The sequence below is a fragment of the Ctenopharyngodon idella genome, chromosome 16 (assembly GCF_019924925.1).
Source record: "Ctenopharyngodon idella isolate HZGC_01 chromosome 16, HZGC01, whole genome shotgun sequence".
Taxonomy (NCBI): domain Eukaryota; kingdom Metazoa; phylum Chordata; class Actinopteri; order Cypriniformes; family Xenocyprididae; genus Ctenopharyngodon; species Ctenopharyngodon idella.
The window spans coordinates 19,186,642-19,200,997 of NC_067235.1; the positions used below are offsets into that span (position 1 = coordinate 19,186,642).

At 37.4% G+C, this 14,356-nt stretch overlaps 1 long non-coding RNA gene across 2 annotated transcripts in view; it reads right to left on the minus strand.

Annotated features, from left to right (window-relative positions):
- The window catches only part of LOC127497879 (uncharacterized), a 35,241-nt gene extending 23,578 nt beyond the window's left edge, over positions 1–11,663 (minus strand). The window contains exons 1-4 of one of the 2 annotated variants that reach the window (XR_007925683.1): positions 11,163–11,663; positions 10,901–11,023; positions 8,522–8,726; positions 2,407–2,511 (exon numbers count right to left, since the gene is read on the minus strand). This is a non-coding gene — a long non-coding RNA (uncharacterized LOC127497879). The remainder of the gene's footprint in view (positions 1–2,406; positions 2,512–8,521; positions 8,727–10,900; positions 11,024–11,162) is intronic. The other variant, XR_007925684.1, reaches the window with a different exon arrangement.
- Positions 11,664–14,356: the final 2,693 nt, after the last annotated feature.

Here is a 14,356-nt window from a genome sequence, read left to right on the forward strand (position 1 = left end):
AGCCATCCAGGACAGAATATGGGTTTTATGACCATGATCCAAATACAACTGTGGTGGTCACCCTCCTCCTGTGCCAAAATAAGCCATGTGACATCAGAGCCTGCTTTAACAACAGACTGTGATAAAATCCAACAGATAAACATTAGTAAAGAGGAGGAAAAAAATTTAATGCTTCTCAGTTTGGATGTCATGTTGGGTTTTATATTCTAGAGTAAGCACATGGAATCTGATTCTGCACCTACTTAGGCTAAACACTTCATCATGTAGACGGGCAGCTGAGCACATTCAGACATACAGGTGGGGGATAGTTGAAGCTGAAGGTGCCAAGTTCACAATACTGTCCTACCTCAGGTTTTCGAGGAAAAAAAAAAAAATAGTAACAATAATTGGCCGCTATGACTGCTTCACCCAATGGTTCTGTGTATTACTAACGTACGTACAGAACGTAAACTGTATGTTCTCAATTGATATTGTTCATTAAAGCTTACTGTATTATGCAGAAGAGTGTTGTGAGAAAGAGATCGATTGAGTGAGTTTATTACCTGCATTCAGATTTAGCATTTTCCTTCAGGTCAGTCCTATGTTCATAATAAAAAATCTGTTTAAATGTCCGATGTATTATCTTGTCCTTTTAACAGTTAAGGGGTTTTCCCGTGACTGACAGCGCTAGTCAAAGTATTTGTCAGATGCGTCTTGTTCCGTGTTCACAACAATTTAGTCTTTTCAATGTAAAAGTATTCGCTACTGACTGACACACTCATAAAGACAGTCTTTGCCACCATCTAATGGCGTAATAATGTAACTTATGTTGCTGTTCACGGTCAATGACTATTTTTTCTGGCGGAAGGAAGGCTTTTAGTAAGAGTTTACTTCATTAAAGTTGCATTGTTACATATTTTTGCCTTTAATATTTGTATTGTGTGGTAACCGTTTTATAAAAGCAATAAGGTACTCGAGGCTAGTGCTGTATCGTACTCCGTTTTAATTTAATTTGTAATTATAGTTAATTGTTAATATTTATAATATAACAATCATTATAATATAATATTATATTATAAAAATTGCTCCAAAATAGATTTTTTTTTCCCAAAAATAGAGTTTGTGTCTTTTTTATGAGCATTTGACACAGAGGAGACTGATGTGACTAACAATCATGTCATAAGATGAGTAACATGCGGTCAGCATTGATGGGAAGCAACAACAGAAATGGAACATTTAAAAAAAACAAGTCCTAAATAGTTTTTCTCATTTAGCTCTAATTCAACAAAACAACACAGCCTGCAGGGATTGTTGAACCTCCCCATTAGAGAAAATAAATCTCAAATGAGGAACATTCTCATTGTAGAGAGCATTTGATTGCACAACAATCTGTGTAGTACAGGATGAGTCATCTGTCATGCTGTGGCTGTCTTTATTCACAAGTCCAACTAGGAACACGCAGGAGATCACATGTAAAACATAGACGACACCAAACCTAGAACTGAGGGCTTATATATACAGGGATATAATCAACAAAACAGGTGTGTAACTTAATTAGCAACCATGGTAAACAACTCTTAAAACAAACAAAAAAAATGCTGGTTTGTGGGTTTAAAAATGTTATTTAAAAATTTAAACCAACAGTTAGCTTTTATGGAAGCCTGTTTCCGCCACTGAATTAAAAAAAAAAAAAAAAAAAAAAGTAATTGTGACTTTTTCTCACAATTCAGAATTTTTTCTCTCGCAATTGTGTTTACCTCTCACAATTCTGACTTTTTTCAGAGAATTGCAAGATATAAATTCGCAATTGCAAGTTATAAAGTCAGAACTGCGTGATATAAACTAGCAATTGCAATTTATAAAGTGAGAATTGCATGATATAAAGTTGCAATTGCATGTTATAAGGTCAAAATTTCAAGATATAACTCACAATTCTTTTTTTTCCTCAGAATTGGACTTTATAACTCGCAATTGCAAGTTTATATCTCAGAATTCTGAGAAAAAAATCAGAATTGCGAGATGTAAATTTGCAATTGAGAGAAAATAAGTCAGAATTGTGAGATAAAAAGTCCCAATTATCTTTTTAATTGTTTTATTCCATGGCCGGAAACTAGCTTCCATAGGTTTTTGTCCACAGTTCCATAGAGTGCAGCAATGAGAGCTAAAAAAGGCAAACAGGAAAAACGAAACTAAAACAGAACAAGACTGTTACATCATCTGTATTTTTGTATCATTTTCCTAAAAGAAAAAAAAGAACCAATTGAAATGCATATCGCACATAAAAGTAAATTTAGTCAATGTTTAGAAATACACTAGCATGAAGATGCCCTCAAAGTAACCACACATGGACTAAAAGCCACAAAACTCTTTTTTTGACTTCATAGGGCCTTCTAGGTTCATCCGTTTAATCTGTTATTATGTACTTACAGTCCTTGCAGGTGCTGCTGATATGACCTCACGCATGAAACAGAGCAACCCATTACGGTCTGAAACGGCACAGCAAGGTCACCTTTGTTTTTGTTCCGAGTGGATCTGTCAAACATAAAAATGAGCATGCTTTGTGTGTCTGTCTCTCTTTGTGCTGTATGTTTATGTAAGAAATTCTGTCAAAACATAGAAAAAAAGATAAATGTGGCTAATTAAAAGAACATTTCTTTGGTAGTCGGTGTAATAGATCCCTCATTGTGAGGTCTGGGGCTGCAGATTTCTTTAACATCTCAGAGCCCCGTCCGAGATTGAATTTGACTCTTGTGAAAGCAGTTGATTTTTTACAGTTTCACAAAATTAACCTAAGCTTTATGCAGCCACGGTGAGAGCTCTAACACAAACACATCCGCATAGATGAACACTAACACTGCTCTTACTTTCATCATGTTTTCTGTGCATTTTTTCCCAAATGTTATATGTCAAAGACAGTTAGGGATGCCTCTGGAGCGATAACACAGCAGCATAATGTACAGACGCATTTTGTAAAATTCCAGTATGGGGTGGAAAGTGTGAGGCAGAGGGAGCCCCGGGAGAGACGAACACAACACCACGCCACACACCTGCTGTACCTTCATACTTCTGAGCGTGTGTGAGCGAGAGAGAGAGGGGATATTCCAAGCATGTTTCCCCCTTCATCAAAACATGACACGCTCCAGCTGAATGCAATTAAACGGTAAACTGGAATTAATGACCGTTGATTTAGTTGTACATAAATTGTTCAGCGCACAGTTACAGGGAGGAATTCATCGCTGTAGTAACCAATGAGTAGATTAATTAGGAAATAACTTTGTTCTGGCTGTTCAAAATTAAATATTTGCTTGCTGCAGAGTATACACTGCATATGAAATAAGTAAAAGAATAATTTCAGGACTCCAGACTGCGATTAAATGCTCGAATTTTGCAACCATTTTTCTTGCCGGTGCAATCAAAATTTGTTAGCTGGTGCGACCACCATAACGTTGCCCAACATCTGGAGAAAGCTAGATATTTTACATTATAACTTGTTAAATATGGATATTTCTTTTACACAAACGCATCGCTTTGCTTCAGAAGGTCTTTATTAACCCCCCGGAGCCATGTGGATTAGTTTATGATGGATGGATGTGGATGTGTAACAGAGGCAGCTAGTAGTCGCTGTGCGGGTAAACCTCACTCCTCTGATCTCAATAGATGCTCTAGTGACTGACACTAGAGGTTGCAGCCTTTAGCCTCCTTGTTAGAGTGTCCGACTCCCACGCCGGAGACCCGGGTTCGAAGCCCACGCAGAGCGTGGACCTGGGTTGAGGGGTAACATTGGTGCCTGGACCCGGATGGAAGTGAGGAATAGGGGGGTGAGTGTAACGGAGGCCAGCTAGTAGTCGCTGTGCGAGTAAACCTCACTCCTCTGATCTCAAGAGATGGTTCGAGTTCGAGGCTCGCGCAGGCGAGTAGGACCTGGGTAGAGGGATTACAGATGGAGGCACTTTCTTCAGCTTCATACTCGTTGGTTTCGCTCACTGCCATTATAAAGCTCGGATGCGTCAGGATATTTATTAATATATCTCCGATTGTGTTTATCAGAAGAAGAAAGTCATATACACCTAGGATGGTTTGAGGGTGAGTAAAGCTTGGGGTAATTTTCATTTGAAAGTGAACTAATCCTTTAAGTACAGTAAGGAAGTAAAAATACTTCATTACTGTTCACCACTGCTAAAAGGTTCTGTCTATACTAAACATTTTGGTAAATTACATGCATACAGAAAAATTGATTTACTACAGTATGCATCCCGCAGTATTGTAAGTGTAGTATGAAGTTTGCTAGTTTGTGCCTGTCTCATTCTCTTGTTCCATTTCACTCTTTCTCTCTCCCAGTAACACTAACCTCTTCTGGAAAAACAGACAGACTCACGAATCCAAAGCTGCACAATTAATCAGGAGCTGGGCCTGAACAGTGCTGGGCTTGCTTAAAGCAGACCGTGAAGACAGGCACAATTTCATAAGTTGTGTTTTCTCTTTTTTCTGTAATTGTATCTGTTGAACATCATTTCACTAGTTCAGTATGAGACAGTGGACCAAAAAGCCACCAGCAGAAATGTATTCCCGTTCCCAGAGATAATTCATTTTTAAATTCAGGAGTGCAGCCTCAGCTATTTCACACACATCACACACACACTCCCGACTCCTCCAGAACATTTGGAACAACTTTTTTTCCTCTAGATGGAGAGGAACTGTTAGGATCTGACCTGGGTCGATATCTGGAGTGAAAAGATTCAGACCTTTTCCCACTCTAGACAGACAATCCATAGCTTGTGCTCCCCAAATGCGCTGACGAGGGTGAATGAAAGCAAACATGTTCGGAAAGTACACAGAACAAGAGCAATATTGAGGGGTGAAGAAGGGAGGAAAACCCAAAGGGGTCAACCTTACATCCACTGACTTCAAAACCTGTATAGACATCAGAAGGATCCCAGCGTTGGAAACAAGTAGTTGGTTTATTTTAATGGCGTCCTGGGTCTTGTCAGAGGATTATATGTTTGTTCAGAGCATTTTATTTTATAATCGAGGCACAGTGTAATGGAGAGTTTGCAAAGAAACTTTTGTTGATGAAGCAGCCAACTGTAAAACATGTCATGACCCCTTTAAAGGGTTAGTTCACCCAAAAATGAAATTTCTGTCATTAATTACTCACCCTCATGTCGTTCCACACCCGTAAGACCATCGTTTATCTTCAGAACACAAATTAAGATATTTTTGATGAAATCCGAAAGGTTTTTTTTATCCTCCATAGAGAGCAATTAAATTACCACATTCAAGGTCCAGAAAAGTAGTAAAAACATTGTTAAAATAGTCCACATGACTACAGTGGTTCAACCTTAATTTTATGAAGCAACAAGAATACTTTTTGTGTGCAAAAACAAAACAAAAATAATGACTTTATTCAACAAATTCGACTCTCCCCTGTCATTCTCCGACACTATTGCAGTGCTTCTAGTGACTGACACTAGAGGTTGCAGCCTTTAGCCTCCTTGTTAGAGCCAATAACATCAAAAATATCCTAATTTATGTTCCGAAGATGAATAAAGGTCTTACGGGTTTGGAACGACATGAGGGTGAGTACTTAATGACAAGAAGAAATTTCATTTTTGGGTGATCTAACATTTTAACATGGAACGATCTGATATTCAGCACAATTACAAAGTAGAAGCTTCTGTGCAATCATTACATTTCACCTTTTCAACCTACAATGCGATATCATATCAATGTACGTACAAGCAGTGTAATTTACTCTAAATTGTGCAATGTTATCATGTGCATTGCTAAAACAAATGATTTTAGAAAACAAGAATTATAAGGGAACATAACCCTTGTGGGATGCGTATATAAACTGCCGCTCCATGGTGAGAAAATACCTTACTGGGATTACAGTTCATACCTGCAAATATCATTCATTCTGAGTCCACCCCCGGATACTGTGACATATGAAATTGAAGTGGGGGGAGAGAGAGAAAAAAAGAATGCACAGTTCGATATAGCTCAGCGGGAGAGAAAACTGGCCAGGCACTGCCTGTAACCACATTAAGTGCAGCAAACTTGGATGGAAATCAAGAAAGGCAAGAGTGGGCAAACCCCCCACCTTTTCCCACATTCTGTTGTTTTAGGCAAGGGAAAGATTTCACACAATGAAACTCCTCTCAAAACAATCAGCACGCCAGACAATATCCCAAAATGTACACTCCTCTGAAAGGAAAATAAATGAAATCTCTTGTTTGGGTTAAGTCTTCAAAGAAAATAAAGTCGAAATCCATCGGAACAGACGGTCACTGTAGGGTTTGAGCGATTGGATAAGGATCATTTTTGGAGTGTTGCCATTCGGTGCATTTGTAATTTCAAATCCACTGAAACAAAGGATGAAATCCAGCCTTTAACTTCGACAGACAGACTTAAGTCTTGACTAAAGAGAGGGAACTTTGCAACTTTTCAATAGTGGTAAAGTGGATTATGAACAAGCCACATCAAAGAGATTAATTCAAAATGAGAATAAATAGGTGTAAACTATGATTTCTACAGCTTCAACCTTTGCGATACTACTGCACATGACTTATGATATTGACATATCATTACCAGGCCAGTGGAAAGTCAGCGAGTGCGCTTTTCGAGCCAGCGAGAGGTCACGCACAAAGGCAGAATTTAGCGGTTGTTCTCATGTGGTCTTTTCTAGAATGTTTTCTTTTAAATGTCATGTTCTGAAGAAAGTTACAAGCAGTCTGGAATTTCCAGCAGCTGTTTTTCCCTAGTGACTCAGGTTGTGGAAATCAATACCCCACAAAACTGGGCATTTGTAAATGCACTCATAACCACAAAACTGGGTCACAGCTAAACCTGGAATTTCATAATCAATTAAACAATTTGAACAATCTGAACCAATGCGACACTGAACCAATGTTTCCAACTCATCATGCTGCACATTCAAGGAAGATCTTTTTCAGAATGATAGGACTATTTACAAGGGATGGAAATCTGGTTCAGATTCTGATTACGCTAAAAAACTCTGGTTCCTCAATAATTATAATAACTGTTCTTTTAATACTTTTGAAGAAGCAAAATTTGTCTATATAGGGGGAAAAAAATACAAATTTTAAAGTACAACACACTGTAAACCCTAACACTCAAAATAATTAATTGGTTTGAGTAGTGAAAACTTAAATTAAACAAATTAGTTCAATCAAATTGACTTTTATGAGTATTTAGAACTTTATTTTCTTTTTAATTTGTGAAACTAACACCTTTTAAGTAATCTGAATTGTTTCATTGTTTTGAGTTTTTTGGACTTGTTTCTTTTAATTTAGACAAACTTCAATTTACCTGAAACTGGGCAGGGATTTCTATTTCCCAGCATGCTTGGCCATGACACTCGAAAGGGAGAATAAATGCTCAAACTAAGTGTTGTATAATGTTTTTTGTGCAATATTAATGATAAGTAGGGGATTTAGTAGTGTTTAATGCTTTGCTATCCCAATTTAGAAGAGTTTCTGTCATGTGGGTTTTTTTGAGGGGTTACCATCAATGTTATAAAAGCATTGTGTCACATTTGCTGAATTAGCTAGTTATAGCTAGCTAAATTTCCACTGCTAAAAATATAAGTTGAGATTACATGATAATTTTAAGTTAAATGTATGAATTAACTTTCCCCAAAATTTCAAGTTAAGAGCAATTAAAATGTGAGTATAAAATTGAGTTCCGCTTAATTAAACTTTGAATTTCTTAACTTAAAAAATTTGATGTAACTGATTACCTCAAATTTTTTGAGTTTTGCCAACTTATTCAGGTTTACAGTGCATTAAAAAACAATATTAAAGTGCCATTAATCTATTAAATAAAGCATTAAATACATGTAGTCATGTGAACAATCAGTTCTTATTATATTGTTTTAAGCATCACAAACAGTGTTAAACTAAAACTATTAAAAATAGCTTTTAGTAATTGAAATAAAGCTTAGATGAAAAACTTAAGATAAAAAAATGTATAACTGAAATAAGTTTAACTTGAAGTACTAAAATCAAAAGCAAAATAAAAAATGAAAAAAACTAAAAAGAAATATAAAAAACTAATTAAAATGACAAAAGTTCAAATTACTCAAAGAGAAATGTGAGAATGTAAAAATAAAAGCTAATTCAAAATATGAATAAATAGCCAACAAAAATAGCAAACAAATAAAACAAAAACAGCAGTGCTCATGGTCAAATAATGATTCAAAGAAGAACTTGGATGATTCAGTGTCCAAGTGACTCATTAGAGTGATTCAAACTAATCGACTTAAACTAAGTCTAATAAAACATTAAGTTATGAGTCTTTAGTTTAATTAAAAGAATCTGCTCGTATGAGTCATTTGGTCTTAAATCAGACTGCACTGTTAATCGTTAATCAAATCAACATTATGAACAGAACCATTTTTAAATAAGAACCAGTTCCTGATTCCCAAATCTACAATACTATTAAAACAAATCCCTCCAGAACATTTGAGAGAACTAGCCTCTGTTCTCAACTTATCCCCTAAATCTGTAAGGGGTTAACTGACCTGTAAGGATGTCGAGCATGCAGAGGTGGGCGGAGCACAAGGTAAGCAGCAATGGAGCATGATAGGAAGAGAGTGAAACTGTGGCTGTATTGCCTGCAGGGCAGTGGAAGGTCTCTGACCGTGGTGGACCGCGCTAGCAGGAGGCCCAATCTGTCTCACAGGCTTCAATGCTGGTATGCATCTCATTAGGAGAACAGCTTGGCATCTGCAGGCGAGAAGGAAGTTTACTGTTGTTACATGATGAATAATCTTTCACGCTGTATGTCCTGAGGGCTCACTACTCCTACTGTAACACATCAAGGCACAAAGTGACAGAAAAGTAAATAGAGATTTAAACCAATTAGCCAACAGGAGGATTATGCTAAGGCACTAAGTGATGTTACCTCTAGATGTCAAATAATTATATGTAGAAAATAAGAAATTAACAAATAAAAAAATGCAATGCTCATGTAACCTTGTGTCATTTGTAGTAGATGCTCATGTTGACAAAGTTGTTGGTAGGTAAATATTGATTTTTGGTATTAAATCAGTTTAATATATAAAAAGCCTTGAATTTCTGAGAATGCTTTTGAGTGATGACGCAAACAGTTTGATTTGAATCGACTCACTGATTGAACTGATTCTCAAAAATGAACCAAACTGCATTTTGTTACTTAAATTTAAATCAAAGAAACTATTAAAACATTTCTGACATTTTTATACTTCAGACAAGGATTGATTACAGAACTAGTGACACAGTCTTTAGGAAGTTAAATGGTATTAAAATCATTGCAATATCCACAGTGATGCATAAATCACCAGCAAAATCATCGGTGTCCACAAGTTCAATGACGATATTAAAGTCTTAAAGAATTAGTTCACTTTAAAATGAAGATAATTCCATGATTTACTCATCCTCAAGCCATCCTAGGTGTATATGACTTTCTTCTTTCTGATGAACACAATCTGAGTTATATTAATAATCACCGTGACGCTTCCAAGCTTTATAATGGCAGTGCAAAGGAACCACCAGATTAAAGCTCAGAAAAGTGTACCCACCCATTATAAACATATTCCACGCAGCTCTTGGGGGTTTATAAAGGCCTTCTAAAGCGAAGTGATGCATTTGTGTAAGAAAAATATCCATATTTAACAAGTAGAATCCATAAGGCCGTTTGGCCGGAAGTTATTTTACTTTATAACATATTAAATATGTTAATAAGTAATATATTAAATATATTTCTCTTACACAAATGCATAATTTCGCTTTGCTAAAGAAGGTCTTTATTAACCACCCGGAGCCGTGTGGAGTAAGTTTATAATGGATGGATGCACTTTTTTGAGCTTCAAACTGGTGGTTCCTGTGCACTGCTATTATAAAGCTTGGAAGCGTCATTAATATAACTCAGATTGTATTCGTCTGAAAGAAGAAAGTCATATACACCTAGGATGGCTTGAGGGTGAGTAAATCTTGGGGTAATTTTAATTTTAAAGTGAACTAATTCTTTAAAAGCTGCTGTATTTCTGCACACTAAATTGGGGAAAAAATCCAGAAGACAAGAAAAATATTATGCTCACCAAGTCCAAGGCTGCATTTATTTGATTTGAAAATACAGTAAAAACAGTAATATTGTGAAATTTTATTACAATTTTAAATAACTGTGTTCTCTGAAACTTATTCCTGTGACGGCAGAGCTGAATTTTCATCAGTGTCACATGATCCTTCAGAAATCATTCTAATATGCTGATTTGGTGCTCAAGGAACATTTCTTATTATTATTTCAATGTTGAAAACAGTTGAGCTGCTTTATATTTTTGTAGAAAATTATAAATTTTTCAGGATTCTTTAGTGAATAGAAAGTTTAAAAGCATTCATTTGAAACAAAAATCATTTGTAACATTATAAAAGTCTTTACTGTCACTTTTAATCAAATGAATGCATCCTTGCTGAATAAAAAAAAAATTTGCCGACCCTTAACCTTTAAACAATAGTGCTTGATATTTTGAAATATCTGAACACCAGACTTTCATCTTTCTTTAAGTTAGTTATGTTTCAAAACCAGGCAAGTTTCTCTCACCTCGTCCACCATTTTGGATTTACTTTATCACCAAGTGCGTTGCAGTGCATTCTGGGATCACACTCTCTGTGAATGATGCATGTGATGCTGCTTTCTTAGGTAACTTAGGAGATCGCATAATTAAATTAGCTACTTTTTGGGACGGGTTGCATCAGGAACACATTTATAATGCCTTGAAATGCTCCCTCCATGGGGAGCTCACTAGGTTTTGGAACAGAGCAACTGTCTAAGCCTGTTTTGCATTTTTATTAAATGTGTGAATTGTTTCTTTGAATAACAGGTGAATTATGCCCAAAGTTCAAACCCTTGGCCTCTACCCAACCTCCAAAACCCCTTCAGTGCAGATTCCAGCTCCAGGTTTAGCTGTTCCAGTCCCCATGTCAGTCTGTGAGAAGGGCCCTATCCAATCCCTCTGTACTCCACCACTAAAACCACAGGAACGGACCTGGGAAAGGAAATGAGCATAGGGAGTGCTGAAGTTTAATAAAAAATGAATGAATGGGGTGTCCCAGGGACAGAATGGGAGAGAGAGCACAAGAGAAACAGGCATTTTTTGAAAGAAAAATAACTTTTAGAAATTGTACCTATTACGGTGGGGTTCTGTACATCGATAAAGCAGGTAAAGTGAAACCAGCTGCTGCTTTGGATTCAAGCAGGACCTTCTGGATGCTTTGAAACAATAATCTTCTTTCATTCATTGATCAGCTTCAAAATGGACAAACACCCATCCTGAGATAGGCACGTAGATCTTTTCCTCTAGTTTTCTCTTCCTCCGACACAATGGGTCTAGATGTGGAGACAAACATTCCACGCATGCCAAATGTCCAGGCTACAGGCAAATCATTAAACTCGGGGGGAAAAGAGACTCCAGGATGCCTCCTTTCTTCTGTGTCTTCCCCTTGTTGCCATTAGCCTGTTAATTGATCTAAAACATGAAACAAGTATTTACCTTTTGGGAAAGTGATATGTGAGCATTAAACTGAACACTATATCTTCCAGAGAGGATGCATAATAGGGCTATAAATTAGACAGATTAGCATCAAGCAGTGGCACCTGTTTACAGACTCAGTTACTCAGACTCTTTAAAAACACAATGTATAAGGAAAGACATAAATAACAGTCTTGACAGTGAGAAAATAAGAGCTGTTTATTACTGAAACAACTGAATGGTGTTGGGAAGCTACATTTAAGCTACAAGCTAAATTAACTACAGTTAAGCTACTCTTAAAAGTAGTAAGCTTCATTACAAGCTAACTACATTGAAGCTATTAAAGGATTAGTTCACTTCAGAATTAAAATTTCCTGATAATTTACTCACCCCCATGTCTTTCAAGAGTTTTATATCTTTTTTTCTTCAGTTGAAAAGAAATTAAGGTTTTTGAGGAAAACATTCCAGGATTTTTCTCCAAATAGCGGACTTCACCAGGGTACAACGGGCTGAAGGTCTTAATTGCAGTTTCAGTGCAGCTTCAGAGGGCTCTACACGATCCCAGACGAGGAATAAGGGTCTTGTCTAGTGAAACGATTGGTCATTTTCTTAAAAAAAAAAAATAAAAAAAATGATATACTTTTTAACCACAAATGCTAGTCTTGCACTGCTCTGCGATGCGCCACGCATTACGTAATCATGTTGGAAAGGTTGAAAAACTCCTTCTCATTTTCTCCTCCAACTTCAAAATCAACCAATATCGTTATTTTACCTTTTTTTGTAAAGGGCGTTTGACTTAGTCTTTGCATGTTCGCTTTGTAGACACTGGTCGGTACTTTTGCCTACGTCACGCGTGACCTTTCCAATGTATTACGTAATTTGTGGCGCATCGCAGAGCAGTGCAAGATGAGCATTTTGTGGTTAAAAAGTATATAAATTTATTTTTATTTTTTTTAGAAAATGACTGATCGTTTAGCTAGACAAGACCCTTATTCCTCGGCTAGGATCTTGTAGAGTCCTTTGAAGCTGCACTAAAACTGCAATTTGGACATTCAACCCGTTGTACCCTGGTGAAGTCCACTATATGGAGAAAAATCCTGGAATGTTAATTTCTTTTCGACTGATTTTCCCAATGATACAGTTAACATAAATACTGCAGTGTAGAGCATGTGTGATGTCTCAGTTTGCTTGGCTAAACGTGACAGCAATTTAGCATTTTGTTACGCTACGCCGCTACTAAAAAGCTACACTATTTTGAAAATAGCTTAGCTAAGGTCCATTGTTTATTGTTAATAGTGATGTGATGTATGAAGCACAGCTCATGCAGAATTCACTTTCAAACCACGCATCTGGTCATTGTGGCAAATTCAAGTAACCAACTTGAGCCTGTTGTGAAATCTGCGTGAGGAAATATTTAGTTCTCACACAATTCCTATATAAATTTGCAGAACAACAGTAAATGGCCGCACCTTAACAGTTAGTTAAGCATGTAGCATTGCTTTTTTCAGTTAGTCACACCCCAACACTGCAACTTAATGTCTGTTAGCTTATTCTTGTTGTCTTTTCTTTGCAATGGTTCCAAAGAAACAGAAAACCCAACGACCTAAGAAGCCGGAGACTTGAGCGAGAAGATTCACTAAGTTCGGCACTGTGGATATCAACCCTGAGCCCTCTTCACCCTGAGGGCATGGGGGTTTTGCCTCTGACATCTAAGCACTTGAAGTGTGAGGACAAGCTACCTATTTAGTGGCAGGTGATCTAGAGAACAAAGGGAGGATTCAGGGCCCCGCTGACACGCTGGGAGAGAAATGAGTAGTTATTAGCCCCCGATGGGACTTGACAGACTATTTAAAGTCTGTTTCCTTTGATTGTGACAGTGTAATTGTTCAGGCAGATACCATCAACTCACCAAGTTACCTTTAGGCAAGGGAAACTGGACTTTCATTAAAGCGTGGGACAGGAGAGCTGGTTTTCTCTGCCTGTGGTTTCTAATGGGATGTGGATGAGTGAGCTTCTTACGCCGGTGGTGTGAATTGGTTTCTTTAATGATTAATAGGGGCCGTGTTAACACGAAGGCAACAAGTAGGGACTCCTGTTGAAAGTGTGGTGTGACTGATTGGCTGTCATTTCATTATTCAATGCAAGGACGATCTGCTGACGGTTCAGTGGTCTGAAAATTATGAACTTCAAAAACAAGACCACAAACTGAATGCTTAAAGTAACAGTGACTTGCAGACACATGCATGTCCTTAACTAGACGTAGCTGGATTATATGAGGTGAACAATAGCCAGGAAATTAACCGTATCAAAACACAGTGAATTAAGAGCCGGAAAAACCTTCAGTACTCCATTCTCTGAACCAATCCTCAATGATCTCAGTCCCGCTAATAGCACACAGTCGACATCAAACACATTTTCGGAACGCGTTAAACAAGCCCCGACAAGAAATCCAAAATTAAGGTCTTCACAGAAGCAGAATCGTAATAGCATCTCAGATCCCAGAATGCAACAAAAAGAAACGGAAAACGTCTAACCCCTATTTCCCCCCGGTCAGACAGTTCATGTCTTTTAAGAGCCAGATTGTAGAAGAAATAAATAGAGCTGGGGATAAGAGCACATTTCACTTGACCTCAGCGCTCCGAGCTCGGCTGCGTACACTCCCTCCCCCCCAACCCAATCTCGGTTGTGGCAAAAAAGCAACAAGAGTGTTTGTTTTTGATTGTGGGAGTTGAGATGACACAGTCTGTTGGGCACTCTATTGGGCATGTCGCTTAGGTCCATTGACCATGGCTGGCTCTCGAAGGCCTTCCATGATTATACAATAAACTATACTACAAGACATTAAATCTC